The 17,360-nt window shown below is 41.5% G+C and overlaps 1 protein-coding gene across 10 annotated transcripts in view; it reads left to right on the top strand.

Moving 5' to 3' along the window:
• PHF21A (PHD finger protein 21A) overlaps window positions 1–17,360 on the top strand; it is a 158,293-nt gene that overhangs the window by 1,632 nt on the left and 139,301 nt on the right. Inside the window, exon 1 of one of the 10 annotated variants that reach the window (XM_068161481.1) lies at window positions 200–285. The exons of the other annotated variants lie outside the window; for them this stretch is intronic. The gene's annotated coding sequence lies outside the window, so the exon portion shown is untranslated. Of the gene's footprint in view, window positions 1–199; window positions 286–17,360 lie in introns of those variants that run through there. 10 annotated transcript variants of the gene reach the window in all.

Below are 17,360 nucleotides of genomic sequence, written 5' to 3'. Positions count from 1 at the left end.
AACGCCGAGGTTTTTTAGGTGAATGCTAACTGGATTGATGCATGGAGCTCTTCATTCAACTTCTTCTCAAGTGTCAAAAAAAATAAGGCTATGAACAGATGTGTTTCAATATGGAGAGATTTCCAAGTTCCTAATTCTTGGGGGTGGAGGAAAGAGTGCCATTGGAGAGTGGCTTTTGTTTTCGATTGGTGAACAAATGTCATCACATTTCAGTCACGTGCTGTAATATTCTTTGTTCAGCTATCAAAGTATGGTATCTGCTACACCTGTTCCCACTTTTTAATTGTAAGTAACGGTGATTGCCTGCGAATCTTGTATTTGTGCATAGGAGAGCTTCCCCTCTTTTTTATCCCTTCCTACCCCTCGGGCTGTTTGTTTGGGCCCAAGTGCTAAGCTTGACAATGAACTTTTGTTCACTGTGGAGACTGCATGTGAAAAGGTCCCACTGGGGGGAATAACTTGCGTGTCACGAGAAAAGTTGTGTGCTGTGGTGCACGGTGGGTCTGAGCGGGGGGGAGGGGGGCGAAATCGGGTGGGAACGTGCGCTCAGGAATGGTATGGCTCTAGTAAGGGGTGGGCTCCTTTGGGCCAGTGAAGTTTTCTTAACTAGGCGTGCCATTGCTTGTTATCAGGTTAAAGGACAGATGCTCCTGTACACCCAGAGGGATAGATCTTTTTTTGCTTAGCTGTGATTTTTTTTTTTCTGGTATCAGAAGTGAAAAGGATTTGAGCTGTTCTACCTTCTTTTTTTCCCTTTCTTTTTTTTTTATTCCCCCCATTGTGCTCACTTCTAACAATGAAGACACCTGCTTAGTTTCAGTTTTGTAAGGCAGCTTCCTTTGGGTTTCTTTTTTTGTGTGCTTGCCCGGAGTTAGCTGGTGAGGCTGGATATGCTCCTTAGCAGGGGAGTGTTTAACTTGGGATGAAAAGAGGCTTATTTGGGGGGGCTGAATTTGTCAAGAAAATAAAGTGCTTTTCAGAGCCTCAGGGAAAAGACAACCCAAATCAACCTCCAAAAAACAAAAACCCACCCCAAAATTCATGACTTCTACCCAGTTAATGGGGAATGCTGAAACTTCTATATTGAGCTTACTAGTGATTATGTATAATATAACTTTATAGTTTAAATAGTGGCATTAGATTACTAGTAAGAATGGGATCTTAAAAGGGAGGAAGAAACATAAAAATGTGCGAAACGATCCATGATAGTTGGAGAAGTTAATTACCACACTTCAGTAGAAAGATCAGAGGCTTTGGGAATTTTATTTATATCTAGGCATGTTTCATGACAGCTGAGTGGAGCTGTTTCTTTGGGGGGATTTTTTGGTGATTGTTTTCTATAAGGGAATTCTGCAGCCCAGTAAGTAAAACTTTAAAACTGTGTTTCAAAGAAAGAGCTGGTGTTGTTCTTGCGTGTTTTTAAACCCTTCAACCTTCCTGTGGCAGAGAAATTGGATCATTTGGGGATAGTTACATCAGAAGTTTGAGCTGATAGAGAGGGAAGATGAAGTAACATCTTTGTCCATTGATTTCATGTTGCGTAGTAGCATATCTAGACTATCACTTCAAGGTCTTAAGAGACCCTGTTGACCAGCAGAAGGTAGGTGCATGCTCACCAAGTACTTGCCGCCAGCTGGATGTCAGCTGTGTCACCCTCCCCACCCCAAGTCTTTAGCCATACTGAACCTTGGAAAGCTTTTCATCTTTGCTCCTCCGTGTGCGTCCTCAACTGGATTTGTTGTGAGGCGGAAGAAGGCATTTGAAAGTGGTTTTCTTCCTTTAGGGGGAATGAAAATACAAAACTTTCCTTCAAAGAGTAGAGCAAAAGCAGGAAACTGAAACTTAGGCTGCTCAGAGAAAAAATGCTGTTGTGTTTTCCAGCTTCATCAGTAAGATCATTGCTTTCAGTTTAGGTTTTGCAAAGATCTCTCATCACCTTAGGCTATTCTGCCACAGCTCCGTTTCAACTATTTGGCCTAAGTAGTTCCTACTCCCACTTTACTTCTCTTGTTTGGAGATGAGCTTTTGTGTGTCTCTGTTCAACTTCACTGTAGAAATTCTAATTGAAAGGAAATAAAAATCATTGGATTGGATCTGTATTAAAGGAGACCACTTTCATGCCTTTTTTTTTTTCTTCAGGCAAAGTAAAATGTGTTTCAGTGACTCCGTAGAAAGTTGCGGGATTCTGTGTGCAGTTGGAAAGCTTTTACGTTGAGCCTGGTTAGCAGTTGGGTTGTTCATGCAGTTTGTTTGTATTTGGTCATGGCTGCACATGAGCACACAGTGGTTGTTCTGTTGCTTTATACTTGTTCTTGGAGCCACGATGAACTTTATTCAGTCAGATTGGTACTACTGGAGTTAGTTTACAGCAGGTATTTCTCTTTATTTCAACACCACTTTGTCGGAACCCTGATGGGCTGTCTTATGGTCGTTTTACTTGGGTACCAAAAACTCAAGGTGAATGTCATGTGAGAAACATGTGTTGGTGATTTAACCTTTGGACTATTGTTTTGGGCTTGTTGTTTTGGTTTTGCTTGTTTAAAATATTGCAGAGAGAACTTCGTAGTGTGATAGGGCTTTGCTTTTCGGGGGGCCGTTGCATGATGATGTGAGCTGTAAAGCAGACCAGCCTTCCAGAGAGGCTCCTTGTGTAGAAGGGACAGTGCTAAAAACCTATTATTAAGCTTCTAATAGTATTTCTTCACTGTCCCCTTCACCCTTTATGCTCACAACTGTGCAGTCACATGCGTAGCTATATACTAGAAGTGTAAGACTTCACAAAAGGCCTGGCTCCTCCACCTTCATGAATTGCCCTTGTTCAATTACTCTGTGCCAGAAAGCAGCTCACATCCTGTTTCTGATGTATTTTAACTGCACAAAGGTTATTTAGGAACAAACCATGTACTGGAAAGGTGGGGCAGTGTGCAGAAAGGTTTTGATATGTCTGCAGGATGCAGGGGGCAAGATATTTACTTCTGTACCCTGTAAATAGAGGGTGAACTGAAGGATAGTTTTTATAGGTTTCTTACATTAATATTTCATGTTCAGTATAGCACAGAGCTAGTGTCTGGCTTGTGTTGATGGTAGAGATATGCATTATGCAGGCAAAAAAAGAAGTTTATTTACATTTGGCAGGGGGGAACTTAATATTTTCTTATTTTCTGTTCTTTCTTTTTTTTCATATTGCAAATACAGGTGGGGTGTTTTGTTTGTTGTTTTTTTAAAGGCCTTTACATTTATTTTATAAATTTTGAATAATTTATGACTCCTGTACCTTACAAAGTTCCTCACTGGGTTAAAAAAAGGTAAAGTATGATTTTAAGTTTGTTTGACTCTGCTTTTGTTAGGTCAAAACCTCACGAAAGCAAAGTGGCGAGTGTAGCTATAGAATGGCTATAAAATGTACAAGAATCAGGAGTTTTTAGAAGGCTCACTGGTGACAAACAGGACTTCACAATTGGAGTCACCCTTCCTTAAGATAATTTTTCAAGCTGTGGGAAGTTCTGCAAGGTCCCTTCCTGCAGTCTGAGAGGTTTGCCGTGCCTGTTACCCTAACAAAGCCCCAACTTTATCACAGAATCTTTTGTTTTAATACTTGTAACATCCCAGGCATTTGAGGAAAGAATGCACTTCTCTGCAGCATTTATTTTCTGTTTTGCTGCTGACATCATTTTAATATCTCTGTTGGAATTGTCAAGGACCCTGTGCCCTGAAAGCCTTTGCCTAGATAGTTTGACCTATTATTTGTTCCCTCTTACCTGAGATTTCTTGTTCACTGTCATTGCAAACACTTGCTCTTTGAGAGTTTGTATGCTCAAAGCAAGCTTTAAAAAACCCATACCAAAACCCAAACCCCCCCCCCCTGCTCTGCCATCCCCATACTGCTACCTCCCCAGCCCTAGACTAATGTTTGTTGTTACTGGTGGGACGGCATTTACAGGCAGCACATAAGGATTGAGGCTCTGCTTAATGTGAGCTCTGTTGTAGGCCATGTTCACACAGCTGCTCTGCTGCCTTTTTGGTTTTTTTTTGTGTTGGGTATCTTAAAATGTGTGTTTTCCAGGTTCTGCCCTTCTACCTGAGGGGACCATGCTTGTAGGACAAGAGGGAATGTTTCCAAGTGTGCTTGCTAGGGCAGCTGTGTTGGGTACCTCTGAAGAGAGGAACTTAACCATTGCACGTGCAATTAGAAGTATGTTTTGAACATGTAGTCGGTGTGTTTCTTGAGTGTGGGAGCGCTGATACATGAATGGTTAGCATGAAGGAGGGCAGATTTGAGTCTGTGGCTCTAAGATGGCCTGTGCTTGGACTTAGTTTCCAGGCCTGTGAGAGGAGAACTCGAGCAGAGCAGCTGAGCTTATGGGCGGTTTGGTGTCGTTGTTTCTGCCTGTGAAATACAAGCTGTCAGTATGAACAGGAGAAGGAACATTGATTCCTTCCCTTGTTCCCCTCCAACCCTGCAGACCCAAGCGTTGTTAACTGTGTGGATCCCAAAGGCAGCATAGTTGCAGTTAATTGAAGAGATCAAGTGGTATCCTATTGAAGCTTTAAATTGTTTTAACAAAACTTCTGAGTAATCACAATAATTATTTTCTGATAAGCTGGCTGATAGTAACTATGGCAACAGCTGTCTTTGGCCTATGGACAGTATTGCTGTATTGACAGAACCTTTAGATGCTCCTGAGGCCTCTTGCCTCTATAGGGAACTGCATCAGGATGACTTTCAGGTGACTGAAAAGCATCACTGTTTGTCTTTCTGCTGCAGCGGGACGCTGTTTTTCTCTTGGGTCCTTTTTCTTTCACGTGTTTTTGCGGGTGCTGTTTGCTAGCCTGGGAATGCTGCAAAGACTCTCTTGTTCTAACAGGGCTAGTGGAACGTATAAGTACTTAGATGGAATTACATATGCATATTGGTTTTGTTAATAATAATCCAGAGCTTGGGGAAAAGGGAGGCAAAAGAAGGGAGGACTTACTCATTTTGATCCCTGGTTGTTTCCTTCCTCGATGAAAACCTTCCTAGAACAGACTGGTAGGGGGAGCTGCCCTTCCCTTTACTGAAGTACAGCATATTCTTCTCTGAGGCCTACGCTGAGATACAGCTATTTAATTTCCAGCTAAGCTCTGCTTCTTTTTGGAAGTAAAGCAAGCTCCTGCTTCAGTTCATTGTAGATATGGAGGAAGAGAGTGATTTGTTTCCAGATTACTAAATTCTGGACAGGGAAACTATGTGCCTCACCGAACATAACTTTCCCTATTGATCTTCTGAAGAGCACACGTTAATAAATGTAGCAGTCTCGAAGCCGGGGGGGAAGTAAATTCTTCCTTGCACTTCAGTATAAAGATGATCAAAAGCTATGGCCCATTCTGCATGTTTGAAAGTAGCTACGCTGCTGATTGTTCTTGGGGCATTATTGCTTAGCTGATGTTTGTTTTTACTGAATTTTTTGTCCTCTTATCTTTGACGTATGAGAAATGGATATTGACTCAGCTTACTTGATGACTACTAGCAGCGGTCTCCCCATCCAGCCTGTGTGTGGTGTTGTCTGCCCCGTGGAAGTGTACAATATGGCCTACATCTGGTCTCTTCTTCACTAGGAATGTAGCTCGTGGAAACTGCAGGCCCCAGTGTGCAGTGCTGTGCGTCTAGCTGAATAGTCTGCCTGGACTGCAGCCTGCTAATGCATCCTGGGACCTGTAGTTTTCACGAGCAGCAGCTGGAGATTTGGGATTATGAGTGAAAGACGCTGTAGTGTTCTGGTAACAGAGTTGCTGATACCTTACACAGCTCTTAGCTGGTTGGCCTAAACCTGTGCAGCAGATTTCTTTCGCTAGTCAAAGACAGTTTATAGTTGGGTAGGATGTTTAGGGAAAAGCAGGGGCTGAGAGAAGTCTTTCAACTGCCTGTGTGTTTTCATACAAAGGATATATCAATAATTGCACTAACTCCTTGTTTTATCTGTGATTGGAAGTATCCTACTTGAAATTCTGGAAGTTTTTAGCCTTTCCAAGGCAGTGTTACGGATGGAAGCCTTTGGCAGAAGGAGGCTTCCATGGGTGGCAATATGGCGGCCATGTTCTCCTTTCAAACTGCCACCCAGCTGTCACTGTGGGTTTCTGTCACAGCCAGAGGGCATTTGAGCAGCGTTTTACCTGCCTAGATCTCACTTCTCTGCTATTTCTTGGGGTCAAGCTATGATGTAGGCACCTTATGCAACAGAGCAGGGGAGCAGAGGGGTGTTCCTGCTGGGGGTTAGTGGCAGTTGCTGGTTGCCAAGGAGACGCAGGGTCTCAAACACAGGTACTGGCAGGTGCAGCCAGAAGCAGAGTGCATGGGGCAGTTTCTGTCCAGTGTGTTTGAGCCCTGAACGCTACTCTTGGACTCACATCCAACTCACAGAGAAGGAGGTGAGGTGAAGCTTTTCTGGAGCTAGTGGTACAGAAATGGTAACTTTCAGAATGCCTTATATTTTTTTAATATATATGTCCATAAGAACTGTGTGTTTTCATGCAAGGTGTTAACTACTAATCATGTTCAGTGGGATTTGCTGAAGTTAATATGGATGTTAATTTCATTTCAGTTGTTTAGGCCAGAAGCAAATTCAGTGTTCATTGTAGCCTCCTGTGCCATGTTTTGGATGCTGCAGTTGTCTTAATTTTTACATGAGCAAAAACTTAACTTCCATCCCAGTCAATTTCTTTGCTCTTCAGTGGGTGAGATAATGAAAAAGGTTTATATCCAAGTGCCAAACAATAAGAAATAAACATTTGTGATGTCTTTTTTTGAGAGATTAATGAGAGCTGTGGTCTTGCAAAAAGTGACATGTATTTTACTTAGTTCCACAGAAGTAAGAGGGAATATCTGACTGCCTAAAATTGGAACCCTTGTAAGTAGTAGTAGGATCAAGACCTCCAGAGTTCTAATATTGGAAAGTAGCTTCATGGTATTCACCATAATTAGTTTATGTCTGTGTGGCAAAATTATTTTAGTAAGTGTCTGAGAATTCCACTCAGTGTAAATTTAGAGTTCATATTTGCTTCATAGTCATGCAGAAAAAAACCCAGCCCAGCCCAAACAAAAAGTTACTCTCTCCTTCACCTGTACAGATTTACAATATGACAGATAGTTAGGTGGTAATAGCTTCTTTGAGGCAAGGAATGAATTTTGTCATACTGATGCATTGTACACACTGTACATTGATGACACTTCTATTTAAAACTGATACAAAAAAAGTAAATCCATAGAGAGATTCATCTAAAAATCTTACATATGCTGTGACTGTAATAGAGTTTGTAAACAGTTAGTAATAGAGTTTTCTTTAAGTGTTCCCAGCCCCTTCAGAGCTGATATGGAGCAAATAGCTGACAGGACACAGGGCTGGCTGAAATAGTTACTATTAGTATATTGACATGATTAGAAAGGCTGTCCTTGTTGCTGTGAAGGGATGAAATTCCCTTTCATTGGCTGATTGGGCCTACACAACAGGCAGGAGAAGAAACCAAGATAAATCTCTATGTAGTGGAATGATGATGTATCTTGTCCTTCAAGGACGCCTTACCCTCTGTAGAGAGGCTGTGACAGTGCCCTTTGTGACGCTGCTGTAGCAGGGTATTCTAGATAAGGAGCATGGGTAATAGGGATGTACAAAAGGGTTTGATGCATAGTTGTAAAGAAAAACTCCTCTATAAGTACTTCTTATCTCCTAAGAGCAAACGTGTCCTGATCTGGGAGGAAATCCTGGCCCTGCTTAAATCGATGGGAAGCTTCCCAGCTGAATTAAGAGTGCAAGGATTTCATACTTTTGCCCCCTGAAAAGGTAGTTTTAAGTGAATTTTGCAGGGCTGAGGCGCTTGACAAAGTTTGTGGAATCTGGCATCTGTTTAAGATGCTGCTGGTGGCCCTTGGGAGATCTCGCACCACGTACTTCGTCTCCTAGTGTCTTTGCTGTTCCTTTAAAAGTGGATAATACTGAGCTCCTGTAATGCTTCGTAAGAACTTGGAATCTATTTATTCAGGGCTTTTGCCCGACTTGCTAACACGACAAAATTTCGCATGAAAGCCAGAAATTAGTCCTTGATGTATCCAAGGAATACTTTTTGTTTCTTCCCTCTTAACCGCGTGACAAAAACTGCTCCGCTCGAGAGGTTCAGTCTGAGATTTGAATAACCTGACTTGCGATGGATTTGAAAAAATCCACAACACCAAAACCCCAACCAAAACCCAGCCCTGCCTCTGCAGCTAACAAACCTTGTTCAGAACTTTATCAAAGGACTACAGTGGCCTATATTGCTAACGACGAAGCTTGCTGCTAATTTGCATCGAGCTGGAGCTCCAGATTCCATACTTGCACTGCTGCTTAGCTTGCAGTAATTGTCCCTGATAAGCATCTTTATCATGTAAATCTATTGTTGTGTGTAGTATGAATTTGCTGTTTTAAGGATGCTCTTGTCAGTGACCCCCAAATGGAAAGGATGTGGCTACCTGAGCTTCCCTTATTACCCTTTCAGAGAGTACATTCTGGTCAGGAATAAATTGGGAAGCACTAGCAAGGTTTATGCTGTTTCTGAACGCCGGGTCGCTGTCCTTGAGTCAACTGCAGTTCTCCTCCCAAGGAGGAATCGCACCATACCATGCTCCTTATTTTGTGTTCTCTGAGAATCCTGCTGAAATCAGTGGACTTGTCACCATGAAACCTGTTTCAGAATAAGGGACAATTTTCATTTACCACCTGCATTTTGCCATATTTCACCAGCTCTACTTTACCCTTTAATTTCATACTGTAAAGTAAACACAAAAATCTCCCCTCTTCACATGATTCTCATCCCTCTATGGCAATTTCTTATTGCCTTAAAACTCAGTGTCTTCTCCCACCTTACTTTCTTGCAGGAATTATATTTGGCTGCCTGGCTGTTGATGTAGAACTCTTAATAGATTGTGCAGTGTTTAATCAGACTATTTTTTTTTGCCTGTGATGATGAGCTGCAGTTTTTGCAGTCACTCAAAACCCCATGGTTTTGGCCTATTAAGTGTATGCTCCAGGTTAGTTCTTCACTGTAGTAACAGTATCTTCCTAACTGCAGAGTTGATTAGTTCAGCTCAGGTCTGTCACGATGTGAATGCCAGTACCTGGAGTTGTTTTGTGCAGACATGCTGCTACAAAATGCTGGTCTTTAGGTTTGAGCCTTCCTGATGTAAGATGAACATCTGTGCTTCCTCAAAACATACGACCTTTCTCATTCTTTAAGCAACATGTTTAGTTTTGTCCAAAATGCTGATTTGCCATGCATGGCAATAGAGTAGGTGATTTCCTCATCATGTATATAAGGCTTTGGAAAACTGAAACTATGGAATGTCACAAGTTCATGTTAAATCTCTGTTTGTTTGTGTGTAGGAAGCACTACATATCAGGCTTGCTTATATTTTTCTCTTGGGTATGTCAGAAACTCCTGCAGCCTCTTCAGAAACTGTTGCATAGTACAACAAAGGTGGTAAATACTCCCTGTGTATTTATTCAATTTTTTTTTCCACTTTCCCACAAATGCAGAATATGTTTTAAGTCTTCAGCTATGAAACCTCCATTGTGTTATGATTAGATTTAGTTGTCTCCACATAGCTTTCCATGCTGTGGTCTTTAGTAGTCCAGTAGGTAGTAAGACTCCTATGGGCATCTTGAGAAGCACAAGTTGTGTTAGAAGGGACTTAAAAAATCATGCAGTAAACTTTCATATATGTCAGTGGTCCTCATATGGCTTTTCCCCCCCCTTTACTGTGTAATAACCAGAATCTAAATCAAGAGGAGCTGAGATTTCTCTCAAAGGCATTTTAAAAGAAAAAGAAAAGCCATCTTTGAAGCAGCTAGGAGAGGAATATGTAAAGACAATGCAATGAGAGGAGTGCCTGAGAATTTCTCTGTGTGTGGAGAGAGATATGTTGAAATATCCTTTCTAACACAGCATTAAACCATCAAACCCATTAAAAATCTGGGCATTAATTTTTAGACACTAGAATTTGTTTGAAGAGTACCTTTGCAAAGAAGTTACCAGAATGATGGTTGCTACACTGATACCACAGTAGTAAACAAGTTAATGCAAGTGTTGGTCTTGATGTTTCAGTGGCGTGTGCAATACTAATTTGTTCCCTGTGCTGTTCTGTCTCATCTGGGTCTCTGCTGTTATGGTTGGTCTTCTTTGCACACAGTGGCTGTCTCCATCTCCTAGGATAATGTTGGTGGGGGCTGTTGCTTGCATGGGCTTAGTAGGTCCCAGGCAGTCACCTGAAGGTTGTGGTGGTTGATGTGAGGGTATGTGAAAGAGGCATGTCTCTCAGCAGCATTGTACTGCCTTCTCTGGGGAAGAAATCGTGGGGATGGATTCTGGCTGCTCAGGAATAAAAATAATTTGAGGGAGAGGGAAAACAGTCTGCCACAAGCAGCCTCCTTCAAACTGCTGACCCTTTTGTTTAGACAGTAAGTGTAATCATACCGTGCTCCACGATACCCTTTCACTGTCAGCATTGTGAGAGCTGAAAATGATAATGCCTTCAGCTGGTTGTAGTAGCCACAACACCTGAATATATCTACAGTTTGGCCTTCGTAGTTGAAGTAAACAACCAGTTAAAAATCCACGGCAGTCAGTGGAAGTAAAAATGTTTTGGACACTTTTGTTTTTCTTGTAGCTGAAATCTCCTTTCATTTTACAGCAGTCTTGCACTCAGCTTTTCTTCCTTTAAACACAAATTGTATAGTTAATGTGATTCCATGTTAGATTGGCACAGTGATTCAGTGTTATGTTTATGTGATAACAGCGTGTAAATCTTTTTACTTATATTGAATAATCATGGCTTTGAGAAGAAAGGAACTTCTATTAAGTGTGTGGTTACTTGAATTCTTCCTTTCAGATTAGTGACTACCATCAGTACTCCCACACTGAGTGTGACTACCCCAGCTACAAATACCATTCTCCAGATGCTACAGTTCCCATTTGTGTGCTTTTGAAGAGAAGGAAGGGGGGGAAAAAAAAAGCTTTTAAGGGGTAAGGAGGGAGAATATAATAAAAGGGGAAGGGAAGGCAGAATCTGAGGTTGATAACTGTGCCTATATATTTACAGGGAGCAGTGAGAGTGCCAGCTGACTGGAATGTAGGGGAAGGAAGATCAGAGCACAGCAGTGTAATAATTTTGGAGTGCTTCCTGTTGACTTGTTAATACTGCAAGGAATTTGGCCCAGGCGATCTGCTGTTGTGAATCAGCATAGTTTATTCACTTGAGTATAGGTGTGCCTGTTATTATTTGAGAATCTGCTCCACTTGAAAGATAACAGGTCAGTCTGGTAAGTAGTATTATTCCCATGTTTCAGATTAGAAACTGAGGCAGAGAGAAATTGATTTATTCTGCATTGTGGTAAATTTATTGAAACCTTAAGCTAGGAGTGGAGGCCCTCACTTGTGTGTTTAATCCAATAAATTGCCTGCATCCTTCAGGTCCTGAGTGTTGATACGTTGTAAACAAAACAAAAAGCCTGAAAGTGATTCACTGATTAAGTTTGTGTGATGCACAAGTAAGTAGTGCTTGCCCCAGAGGAGGTAAGATTCTTATAAAACATGAAATAAACAGACTACTTTGGTTTTGAAGTTTTGGATATATATTATTTTCTTTTATTTTTATTAAGTTATCTTGGGTTGAAGGAAAAGTAGAGGTTTAAATGGGGATGGGGGAGAGAATGATTAAGAAGTGTGAATCTGAAGTCAGTGAAATCTGAGTTATATGAGTAAGCACTGGTGCCCAGAAACAGTCCTGAGTGAAGTTCTGCAGAACCTGAAAGAAGAGACAGAAAAAAGATGGTGGTTGTTGTTATTGCTCTTGAATGTTTTTGCCCACCTTTTTCTCTCCTGTGCATTATCCTGCAAATAAAACTCTGTGGGCATGATTATGTTGTTAGAGATACTGTTAGGTGAGCACATATTCTAAATGTACCCAGAGGGTGAGAGTTAAGGTTAGTGCTTTTATTTACCAAATTGAAATATCTCCAGAAAGCACTTTGTTTATGGCCAGGGTGTGAATGAGGTTCCAGTAACTTCACTGCACAGTACCACCCTTTTTTGTATCATACTTTCTGAGCCTGGTACAAAGGACCTGACAGACCTAGTTGCATGGGATAGTTCAGTGCACAGCAGAAGTAGCGCTGAGAGGTTAGTATCATCAGTGCTGAGGCTTTAACCACCTGTTAAAACTAGTTTGTGTACAGCTTATGTGAGCAGAATTCTCCAGTCCTCTGAAGTGAGGACAGATACCTTCTGTCAACCTGGACAAATGCCTTTTCTAAGTGGAGAATCAGCAGAGTCAGCAAGACCCCAATTTCAGCATCTGCCCCAGCTGGCTGCGTAAATCCTTGCTTCCACTAACTCTTGTAGTGGTTTTGAATAAGGGTGCTATACCCCAGCAAGCATTGAAAGTGTGGCTCCCCTTTTGTTACATGCCTTGTTGTCTGCTCTGAATAGCTCACTTAAAGGCGTGACCCATGCTTGGAACTCCATGCGATCGATTCTGAGCATTAGGCTCTTGGGCTCTGGTGAGCTATGGAATCATGGTCTCTTGGCCTGCAGTATCTCCAGTTACAACCCTTAAAGGCACTGTTTGTGATGTATGCCGGGGTCTTGGAGCATTTGCAGAGCTCAGAATCTTTTGTGTGTGCCCCCCTAATGCTTCATTAGAGTTGTTCATGTTTTGAGACTCTGGTTCTGCATAAAGCTGGGGTTGACTTTCAGCAGTAAGCTGGTTTAGTACAGTCTTTACTGAAGTGTTTTTATGTTGTGACATCTCAGCTCCGTAACTGTGGAGACAGCTTCAAGGCCAAATACAAGGCAACTTCGGTAACTACCGCCTCTCTGCTCTGCGATGTGACTTCTGTGAAGTAGCATTCTGGGTTTGGTAATCTCTCCATTCATAGATGGGTGTAACGAAACTTCCTGGAATATCATCTTGTGTTAATTTGGTGATTGGCATGCTTCTCCTGTTCTTGTGTGGTTAGTCCTGCTTACAACACCCCTGCTTAATGGAGTGATGGTACTAAAATAATTCTCAGCTATTCCTTGGCATTAAAGACCAGAGGTCCAAAGAGGAGAAAGTTCTTCACCGAGAGAGTCATTAGCCATTGGAATGGGCTGCCCAGGGAGGTGGTGGAGTCACCATCCCTCGAGGTGTTCAAGAGGAGACTGGACGTGGCACTTGGTGCCATGGTCTGGTCATGGGTCTGTGGTGACAGGTTGGACTTGATGATCCTCGAGGTCTCTTCCAACCTTGGCGATACTGTGATACCATTGGCTGTGTTTTTCAGAAAGAAGACTTTAAATTCTTGTTCTCCACATGGTCAAAGGAAGCAGCACTGCTTTGACAGGTTGGACTTCATGCTCTTTGAGGTCTCTTCCAACCTTGGTGATACTGTATGCAGGTATTATGGAAATGTGAAGTAAACCAGGAGGAGAACTGTATTGCGTCATCAAGGTCAGCCTGCATTGTCACTTAACACCAGTGGCTTGCAATTGCAGGCAAATGGGCATAAATCTGGAGACATCCCTATGGTTGTCCTGTTCTTCCATCTCCACACAGCCTAATGTGTGATAAGGGAAGATGATGCATTGAAATCATTGTGTGTAACTGAGCTTTCCTGTGTCATAGTTGGAGAAGTATCACTAGATATGGGGGAGCACAGAAACTCCCCTTGAATTTATAAGGAGAGCAAGAGGATGAGTCCTTGTTTTTTTTTTTTTGTTGCAAGCAAAAGATATGAATGAGACTTGAGAGTTTTTTGGTAGTGCTTGGAGTTCTTTCACTCCTTGCTTAGTACTAGAATTTGCTCTTTGTGAGAGATGGGCCACTTCAGAAGAAAACTTTTCAAGTTATCTATCTGGAAAACAAATTATGTATCTCTGGGCTTTTCTAGTGGGATGGAGAAGAGAGAAATGTTGCCCCATGGATGATCATCAGAAGCATTGAAGCATGAATAAACTTTGTACACACACTTATGCTATGATTAAATCTTCTTGAGATTCTCCTGAGGATACCGACAAATTCCATCTGAAACCTATGACAGCACGGAGTGAGGAAAAACATCTAGTAAATCTGAAGTTCCCAACTACAAATAAGAGTTCCAATTTCTTTGAATTGTTAGTTTCTAGTGTTATTCGTTGCCAGTGTAGTTTGCACAAGTGATCTTCAGGATGACATGGGTGTTGTGTTGCTACTTTCTTTCAGCAGAAGCGATTTCCATGCCTAGATAACACACATCACTCCCTCCAAAACAAAAGAAAGAAAAAGAAAACCAACCCACACCAACTTGTGTGATGCCATAAGCAGGAGGTTATTTAAATAACAAAATGATACTACACCCCCCCCCCCCCCCATGAAATGAAAACAAAATGTAGTGCAGCCTGGAATTCTTTTGTTGTCTCTTGTGTGACTTAAGATGACTTAAGAGATGTCTCATGTGGTCAGCTTTCTCACCAGTGTATCTGAGCAATAATTCTATTAAGGCAATGTCTGTGTCTTGCTGAAACTGATCACAAAGCTTCTGCTCTTTTTTTTCCCCCCATTGTTTTTATCCTTGATAATTGTTGGTTCCTGATAAGGATGATAAGCTTATTGTATACATCCATCTTCATCTTACTACCTACAGCAGTAGTGAAAGGTGGTGTATACTGGACAATTGCTTTGTTTTCCAGACCCGTTGTAATTTGGGCTCTAGAAAATGAAACTTGTGTGTTTGTCACAGATTGAGACCTGCTTGTTTATCCTACATGGCTTTCAGCTTGGCTATCTTCAAAAGCTCATCTGTCAGAAGAGAAAGAAGCTGACAGTGATGAGAAAACAGACATTCACCAAATTGTTTAGGCAATGCTTTCTAGCAAGCTTAGCAGTGCTTCCTGGTGGAATTCTGTTCGATGTTTGTCCTGGGCCTCAGCTTGAGGTTGTGTGTCTTCTGCCACAATAGTACTTCCTCAGCAAGACTGCCTTTTTAAAAGAAGAGCATCCAGTACCACTTCAGGGTCAGACAGGATCTGATGACTTTGGCTAGTTCAGTTTTCTTGGAGAGGAGTCAGACATTCATCTGTGCACTCCTGTTGAATCCATTGCTTCAGGAGATCTTTCCTCTGGTCAGCTGGAAGGAAGCCAAATTGTTGCCAGTCTGAAATGGGTCTTGGCAATTTTTCCAGCAAACAGCCATGGCTTGTGTTTTGTGCTGCTTTCCAGTTTTTGGGGCCTTTCCTGGTTAGGAGGGACTAACTGCCCAAGTCTCCTTGGCTTGACATCCTGATTAGTGAGGGGCTTATAGGAGAGTTTTCCAGCAGTCTGATGGGTTATGTAAAACCAAACCCCCCAAACCCTTTAATATTTGATCATGCCTTTCAGTGTTGCATTGTGTTACACAATAAGCATAAACCAGTTTGATTTCTGCTTGAGAAGTTACAATTTTTGCTTTTAACATTACATGCTTGAATTATAGTCTAGTTTATTGACCAGAAGAACCAGCCTTCAAAACAACCCAAGACATACTCTGGTATGGCTGCTCAATGTGATTAAATGTAAGAACTAACATAGTGTGCTGGACCAAATGTCCATCTAATCCAGCATCTTGCCTTTATCAGTGGCCAGCAGCAGCAGCTCACTGAACAGCATAGGAAATGGGTGAATTCTGTCAGCTGCTGAAATATTAACAGTAAATTTCTGACAGACACTTCTGTAGCTGCTGCTTGAGATGGAAGCTACATTTGGGCTATTGCACTGCGAATAGCAACATCAACCTATTTATAGGTGAATTTGTTTGCTGCTTTTTTGAACTCGTTATCCGTGGCTTGCATAGTGCTCCTCAGCAGCAGGTTCCATGCAGTTTGACTGCATTTTCTGTGCATGTAATGGGTTAATGCGAGCAAGAGAGTTTTGCTTGTTTCAAACCTGCTCCCTACTTGTCTTTCCCCTCTATACCATTTCTAGCTCTCCCCTTCCTGAGGTGGAGCAGCCAGGATTACATGCAGTGCGCAGCACAGCCAAACATTCCCTGATCGTTCTCCCTTCAGTTTCTGATACCTTCCAAGATTTTCTCTGACTTTGCTGCTGGGAGTTGAACTGTTAGCTTGCAGTAATCTCAACCTTTTAGTAAGTAGCATGCCTAGTATAGACTCATCCTCATGTATTTATAGCTGAGGTTATTTTTTCCTCTGTTACTTTGCACTGGTCGACCCAGGACAATATAATGACAAAATCAATCATTCAGTGTTATCAGATCCCCTGTAACTCTTTGAAGTTTGCTTTAATTCTAACTATCTAAAATAAAGGAAAGCATCATAATGTCTGCAAACTCCCTTTTGCCAGATCTGTTAAAGTACTTTCACAGACTCAGCCCTGATTGTTGTTAGGGTAAGTTTCCTGCTTTTTGACTGTAGGGTGTTTCTTTTCAGTCTTTTAATACATCCTTAAGAAGATCCACTCGTGGATTTTTGTCTAAGGTGATCTGAGGTCTACAAATGAGTTTACCTTCCTTTTGGTTTTGATGCAACATGGTGTATGAACCTTCTGTTGTTCAACATGTGTATATTCCAGTGTCCCTTTGCTTTTACTTTGAAGTTTGATGTCCAAAAGCTTCACTTCATTAAGATTGCAATCTTCCATGTGAATGCTTAGAAGAGAATGGTCCTGAGAGATGTGATTTGTTGTTTTTCTTTTCCTTTAAATTTTTTTAATGGCCAGTGCTTTGTAACCTTAGTACCATGAATTCTATCACCTCAGGTAAGCAGTGACATTTCCCTGCCTCTTTTTTTCAGTTCTTTCCCTTTCTAATTTGTGGAAGTCCCTGTCTTGCCTTTTAACCAAGTTTGTCATTATTTTGTTATGACAAGCTGCAAGTTAAATTTTCAATGGATATCAAGGACCCCCTGCTTATCACTTTTTATCATCTTAGTAGGATTTTCATTGTTTTTGTTTGGAACTGGTTCCAAAGCCAAACTTCTCACTCAACCAGCATTAATCTCAATGAGGGTTGTTATGATTTGGTTTAAGGCAATTTGGCTGTCAGGCAAAGGGCAGATGTTAACTCTCAGAGGTTTAATCCTTGTTCAACTAGAACATTGTGGGGTTTTTAATTTGATTTTTGAGGGAGTTTGTATTAACCAGTTGAATTTTTAGGAATGGGCACTTTTTTTTTTTTTCAGAGAAGAAATATTGCTAGAAAATAATGCTGGTTTTGATTATTATGCTGCTACATGTGAAATTACCTTTCCCTTGCTGCTCCAAGTATTGATTTGGGATTAAATAATTATACTGACAGAGCAGTACATGTGTTCTTTCTTATCATATCTGAGGGGTAGGAAGAAGG

Source organism: Melanerpes formicivorus, unplaced genomic scaffold, assembly GCF_026170545.1.
Source record: "Melanerpes formicivorus ecotype bairdi unplaced genomic scaffold, bMelFor1.0.p_v2 SCAF_58, whole genome shotgun sequence".
Classification (NCBI taxonomy): Eukaryota; Metazoa; Chordata; class Aves; order Piciformes; family Picidae; genus Melanerpes; species Melanerpes formicivorus.
The sequence above is the reverse complement of the archived record's forward strand: the minus strand, read 5'-3'. Positions and strand labels throughout refer to the sequence as shown.